The sequence below is a fragment of the Athene noctua genome, chromosome 13 (genome assembly GCF_965140245.1).
Source record: "Athene noctua chromosome 13, bAthNoc1.hap1.1, whole genome shotgun sequence".
Classification (NCBI taxonomy): Eukaryota; Metazoa; Chordata; class Aves; order Strigiformes; family Strigidae; genus Athene; species Athene noctua.
The window spans coordinates 23,909,063-23,915,995 of record NC_134049.1 but is presented as its reverse complement, the minus strand read 5'-3'; the positions used below and the strand labels follow the sequence as shown (position 1 = coordinate 23,915,995).

Below are 6,933 nucleotides of genomic sequence, written 5' to 3'. Positions count from 1 at the left end.
CTGGCCTCTGGCATGACCTCCCTGAGCAAAACAGGCCACGCTGGCTGTGGGCCTCTTTCAGGGAAGGACACGGGCATGTCTTTGAACACAACACCAGTCCGTGGCAGAACCTGATGTGCATAAGCAAGGACTTCATGGCCCTCACACCTGCCTACTAGGGGCCTCCCCGCAGACCACAATGGTGCTTCCTTGTCGCTGAGATTTACCGCATCTCTGGAGATGTGAGTCTCTTCTCCCACCATCTCCTGCAACCCTACGATGACCCACTGGGAGAGGCATGTCTCCCAGTGTTGGCCTGACGCCATGCACTGAAAGCACTTCAGAGATGACATGGGGTGTCCCTGAAACTGAATTTCACCGTGACTGGCTGCCAACCTCATGGTGAAGAAGGCGATGTAAGGAACTGATCCACATCATGGAAAGCTGCTCAAAACCTCTGCACAGCTAGCCTGAGACCTCTGAGCCAATTGGTCTTAGCAGGCGTGAACACAACTTAATTATATTGCTATATTAGATGATACTGTGCAGGAGCACAATATTTCAGATGAAAGAGGCAAGGGCTGAATCACCCGCGAGGCCTTGGCAAGCAGCAACTGCTAGGTGCTCAGATGCTTCATGAGCAAGGAATGTTTGTGGCCCCACGGGGCTCGGGGACACAGCATAAAAGCCTGCGCTGCTCCAGGCTCTGCATCCTCCTCTCTTGCCTCCCTTTCCTCGAGGAACGAGGTAAGCCTGAGCCCGCTGCATCTCCTCTGTGGGCTGAACTGCTGTCATGGTGTCTGCTCAGGTGGTCACTTGCGCTGCCTCGGCCTGGCCCTGCCATAGGACTGTTGAAGGGCTGTCACCTCTTTCCCTTCTGGCGGAGGCGGCTGGGGAGGGCTGGGATGAGGGGGGTCTTCCAAGCAGAAGGGAATCAATGGGGCTCAGCGGCAGGGAGGTCTGCCCACCGGAATTTGCACCTGCAGCAGATGGTCTCTAAGCAAATGGCCAAGTGCCTCCAGTGCCTTCCAGATGAGCGCTGCGCCTTCTGGAGGTGGGCTATGATCAGTGTTTCCACGGGTGCTTCAAACCCACTGTGCTGTGTGCTATCCCTACGTGGGCCAGCCTTCCTGTACCGTGTAACTCGGAGGGAACGATGAGTGCTGTGGGAGCTCTAGGCTCACTGTGTGTTTCTAAGAGGTGTTTTCTGAGGCACCTCTTTGTCCTGGGATAATTGCATGAATCTTCTCCCAGCTCTTTTACTGTGAAATGCAGCTGGAGGTCCTGTTGAATGAGCAGCCAGTTAGGCACATCTTTGCTGCCAGTCCTTCAAATCCATCCTTAACACAGGATGTCATGCTGTTGTGTGTGTTAGCAAGATCACCTGCAGGCCCGTTCTCCACATGGAGCTAGAGATGGAGGTGGAGAGCTGCAGAGAGAGGTGAGGAAATGATTGACAGGTTGATCTTGGGGTCTATGCTTCCTGCTTGCTCTGTGTTTCAGGTTTGCCTCCCTCACCGAGAGATGTCTTGCTGCAGACCCTGTCCCCCACGCCCCTGCGGAGCCTCTGGCCCAACCCCACTGGCAAGCAGCTGCACTGAGCCCTGTGTCGCCCGCTGCGCTGACTCGACGGTGTTCATCGAATCCTCCCCGGTGGTGGTGACCCTGCCGGGCCCCATCCTCACCTCTTTCCCCCAGAGCACAGCCGTGGGATCCTCTCTGTCGGCTGCTGTTGGGAGCTCCCTCAGCTCCGGGGGGGTTCCCATCTCTTCTGGGGGCGGCCTTGGCCTGGGAGGCTCAGGGCTGTGTCTGCCTCCCCCCCGCTGCAGTATGAACTGCTGAATGCCGTGGGTCATCCCCTTTGGAGCGGGCCGGAAGACAAGCACCTTGCAGCAGCAGGATTGTGGCCATGGCTTGCAGATGGGTTGGGTGTCCTCAGCTCACCTGGCAGGAGGGATCTGTGCCCTCACTGCTCCTCACTGCACGGCAGGCCTCACCATGTCTCCTGTGGCTCTGCTTTGCTCGGAGCTCCTCGAGAAAGGGCTCCTTCTCTTCTGCTTTGCTGAACCTCCTGCTGCTGGGGGGAGGTGCCGGAGTTAGGGACTGCTCTGGGTGGGCTGGGATGGCCAGCAGGTAGAGCAGAATGGGAAAAGGCTTTGTGTGGAGCTTGTCCTTGGGAAACGGGCCATTCTCCGTGCATCCCAGAACCCTGCAGATGTGTTTCTTGCTCTCTGTTCCGTGCCAGTGCGTTTCTTCCTTCTCATTAAAGACTTTGTGCAGCAGAGTTGTGTGGAGTCCTGTGGTGGTTTGTTCTTCTCCTGCCTCACTTAACACTCGTCTCTGCAAGGAAGAGCAAGCGGCCTCTGTCCCGAGCTTACGCCACATTGAGCGTGGAGCTCCAACGCAGTGAAATTAAGCAAGCAGGCAAGGGAAAGATCATAAAGCCTCGGCCAGATGGAGAGTGAGCATCTAACGTGGTGATCTCAGCCCTGTGATACCTGTCATGGTCAGCCTTGAGTCTGGCCACTGAAAGCACTCGAGAGCTGATCTCGGTTCTTCTGCCAGGGTACCCAGTGCACCTTTGCTTGTATGGTCAGGAAGCAGTGACTTTTCACTGCCTGCCCCGAGTACCCCCTGGCATCGGACAGAAGCAGGTTTATGAACTGGGCAGAGATGACAACACTCCCTGAGGTGGCAGGAAAAAATGGACACGTGCTCAGCTGGGTTGTGGAGGGCTCCGTCAGACACAGGCAGGGACAAGTTGCCTTTCTGAGCCTGGAACTCAGCCATAGCCCCGCCATTTGGAAGTCAGGTTTATTCCTCCTTTCATTTTGGTGATGCACCTTGGTGCTCACAGGTGTTTTGGAGGAAGAAAGCACCGAAGCTGCTCAGCAGAAAAGCAAGGCCTCCTGCATGCAAATGTGCAGCCAAGCACAAAGAAATATCCGGTGTCCCTGTTTAGTGTCACAGAGGATGCATTTCTCTCCTCAGTTCTGTGCCATCAAAATGTCTCAGCACTCATTGCTGTTCAAGGTACATGAACTTTATAGGAAGTACACATCTTTCCCAACTGAATGCTTTTGCTTCTGCTTGCTCTCTTGGTCTAATCTGCTCCCAACAGCAAGTAGAAAGTCTTCTTCAAGCCTTATTTCCTCTGCAGAATACCTGGACATCTGCATGCTAAATGCCCTTAGACGGACTCCATGGGTGTCCTTCTGTGGCCCATATCCACTTCTGCAGAACTAGGGACTCTGTCATCCCTGCCAAAGGGACACCGAGTTGATAAAGGACTTGGTTCTGCTGCCTTACAAGAACAGGCTGGGAGAGCTGGGGTTGCTTTCCTTGGGAAGGGAACTCTGAGGTGGCATCTTATGCGTCTCTTCAGACACCTGGGATGGGCGGGTGGACAGCTGGAGCACAGAAGAGAGACCCATCCTCTTGTCAGTGCTGCCCAGTGAGTGGGCAAGAAGCAATTGACAGAGGTGGAAGTATAAGAAAAGCCACACACAGTAACCCTGTTTTACTGTGAGGGTGATCAAACACCAGTGCCCCAACTGGTCAAATGTAAATGTTAATACACACCTTCTGATAAGTCCTCTCTACTGTTCTTTGCAAACTTCATGTGAAAAACAGGCATTGCAACTCTCGCTATCATTGGTGGTGTGGGAATAAATTCCAGGATGTGGGTATGGAGTGGAAAGAACAAAAGTGCTGTCTTTCATCTCTGGACATAGGCAGTGTGATCGCAACATGATGTCATAAGGGAATTTCAATAGAGAAGTTGCAGTGCCACTCTTCGTAACTCCACCTATTTGTACCATTGCTGATGACAGATTGGGACTCCATAGATACTGTGCTAACACAAACTCCACATACAACCCCACTGCCCAGAATGATTTTTGACTGTCAGCACAGCACAGAGCATGGCTCTTTTTCTTTAATCAACCCTGGAAACAGAGACTTGAAAAGCTTTGTCCCCTTTCAGTAGAGAGTCAAGTTGTGAGAAGCTCCTTGTGCTTTCCTGGGAACACAGGCTGTAGCTGCAAGATCAGAGAGGGTGTTTTACTTCTTAGTTGCCAGGAACATCACTAGAACCAATTCCAGTAAACTTCAGGATGTCTCTGCAATGCTGAAGCCTGGACAAGGTAGGTCAGCAGCCTTGCACATGGGCTGGGCACTGCTTTGCTGATTAAGGATACGAATTAAACTCAGACACCAGAGTGAAAAGAGCAGGCGTATTTTACTGGTGATAACTAAATAATGTAACAGTATAATACAGAAAACATGCAGTAAGAAAAAGCAGAATAGTGCACTTAAAGCAGCAAACAGCAAAACACAGGGTAATGCATCAAATCATTACCACACGAGAGAGAGAATGGAGATTAAGAAAAATACATCACCACTTGCATATATTACCATCACCCAGCCCCGCAGTGGCTGGGCAGCCCCGCTCACAGCGAGGGTTTGCAGAGCCTGTCCCGGCAAGTGGGAAATCCTATGTGGTGCGTCCACACATAGGTGAGGCTGCCAAAGTCGCTGCAAACGGGCCCAGCCTTAGACACCAGAGATCGACAGGCCAGAACAGCTGGCACCTTTGTTTTGGGCGGAAAATTTCTGGTTTCATTCTCCTGTTGGATTCCACCCAAAGCCTGGCCAGGGCTCAGGGGGGAAACCAAGGGAGTTTCTAACAAGGCCAGATACTGGGGTTCTCAGCCTTGAACAGGCTGAGCAAGGGAAGCTGGATACATTCTCTCCTCACTCCTGATTATATTGTGTCTAAGCTGCATCTTTCGCTCATGAGTTTACAGACTTTGTTAATGATTACATACCAAGTTAGCAGCTTCGGCTTGGGGCCTGTTGTTCAGGCTTCAGTACTTCAGTGCTTTAGCACTTTTTACATCAGCATGAGTGGGTTGTTATAACTTAGTATAATACCTACTAGCACAATGGTTTCAGTTATAAAATATACAGGATTCATCTATAGTCAACTCTGGCTTGGGCTGGTTGTCCAAGCCTTAGCACTTCAGGCACATAGGTTCTCTGAGACATGCAGTCTTAAATGTTAAACAGAGTATTTCAAACCAAGTTACAGTGCATACCAGAGTCTTTTTTCAGGAAAGAATACCATAGAGGAAATAATGGTCTGCTCTGAACACAGACACTGTACATAATAGCATCCCCTCTGAAGGGGGAAAAAACACACTTTTGACCAGCCAGCACTGGAGAGATGGAAAATGTAGAGGAGGATGGAGAGCAAATTCACTCCAGTGTGACTTTGAGACATTATATACAGAACAGGCATGCTCCCACTGTATCCCCAAAATGCATGCCTGGCCTCATGAATCACAGTGTATGCCTTGGTCCCTACCCAGGCATTCTTGATCTTCATCTTTACCCTGCCATTGCAGCATGATTTTTTTGCCAGGTGCAACCAGCAGCAGTAGCAGGTCCAGCTCTGGGCCATATCAAAATGCCCTCTCCTCTGGCTCCTGTACCAACACCACGGTGAAGAGCCCAGCCTGGAGCCACCTCAGCAGGAAGAATACACTGGTCTCAACAGGACCCCAAGCAGCTGATGCTGTATCAGGTTTTCTCTGCAGCAGCACCCTCACCTGGGTTCTCTGGGGAAGAAACTGGGGAGAACCAGGGGTGAAGAGAGAGCCTGCCCAGCAAAAGCAGATGTATCATGTCAGGGAATAGAAGACAGAGCAGAGGCCGTTGCCTCTCACCCAGGGTTACGGGGACAGCACCCTGCCTCTGTGCTACTCTGATCACAGCAGTCCAGGGTTGCATAATGGCACTTGCAAGACCTGGGCAACGGAGCTGGGGCAGGGTCTGGAGCACAGGTCTGCTGGGGAGCGGCTGGGGGAACTGGGGGGTTCAGTCTGGAGAAGAGGAGGCTGAGGGGAGACCTCCTGGCCCTCTGCAACTCCCTGCCAGGAGGGGGCAGAGAGGGGGGATGAGTCTCTGGAGCCAAGGCCCCAGCGCCAGGCCCCGAGGGAATGGCCTCAAGCTGCCCAGGGCAGGGTCAGGCTGGCTCTGAGGAAGGATTTCTGTGCAGAAGGGGCTGTTGGGCGTTGGAATGGGCTGCCCAGGGCAGGGGGGAGTCCCCGGGATCCCTGGGGGGGTTGAAGAGTCGGGCTGAGCCAGCGCTGAGGGATCTGGGGGAGTTGGGAACGGTCAGGGGGAGGGTCATGGTTGGACTGGAGGAGCTGCAAGGTCCTTTCCGACTTGGTTGATTCTGTGGGGCTTTGTGAGATGCAGCAGCAGGGATGAGGCTTTACCCCCTTACAGGCCTGGGAGCAGACACAGATACTCAGGTCAGGGGCCATGTAGGTGATGCCAGAGGCCGTATGGAACCAGCGCTGGCCTGGCTGCTAAAAGCAGCTTTTACACTGAGCAGTAGAGCTGCCTGCTGAGCACCCGGCTCTGTGCTTGTTTCCTTACTGGTGGGGGCTGAACTTGCTGGGGGAAGCTGAGCGGGCTGTTCTGGAGCAGGAGAGGCAAGGCACCGTGGAGCCCGCCTGAAGAAAATTTTTGCTGCGTTGGCCGGGAATCGAACCCGGGTCAACTGCTTGGAAGGCAGCTATGCTCACCACTATACCACCAACGCGGCCGGCCCGCGCGGCGCGTCGCGGCGGCGCTGCGCTGCCTGGGGCCCGGGGCTGCCCGCGGCCGGAGCGCGCCCCGGGCCAGCCGGGGGGGCGCCCTGCGCAGAACAACGCCTGGGAGCGACCCAGGGCTTGAGGGCTCTGATGACAGGGGCTCTGCCCAGCGCTGATTCCCAGCCCTAAGCAGCTGGAGGGAAAGAAGAGGATTGGGCCGACTCTCTTGTTCGTGCCTGTGTGAGGGCTGGTGGTGCTTCCGTGGGTGAAGGGAATGGTGGCACATCCCATCTGCGGTCATACGCGTGCCAGCTCTGCTGTACTCTGCAAGTGTATGTGCATTTGTGTG

The 6,933-nt window shown here is 53.8% G+C and overlaps 1 non-coding gene across 1 annotated transcript; it reads right to left on the bottom strand.

Annotated features, from left to right (window-relative positions):
* Positions 1–6,520: 6,520 nt before the first annotated feature.
* Positions 6,521–6,592, bottom strand: TRNAG-UCC (transfer RNA glycine (anticodon UCC)). The gene has a single exon. It is a non-coding gene; the product is annotated as a tRNA-Gly (tRNA).
* Positions 6,593–6,933: the final 341 nt, after the last annotated feature.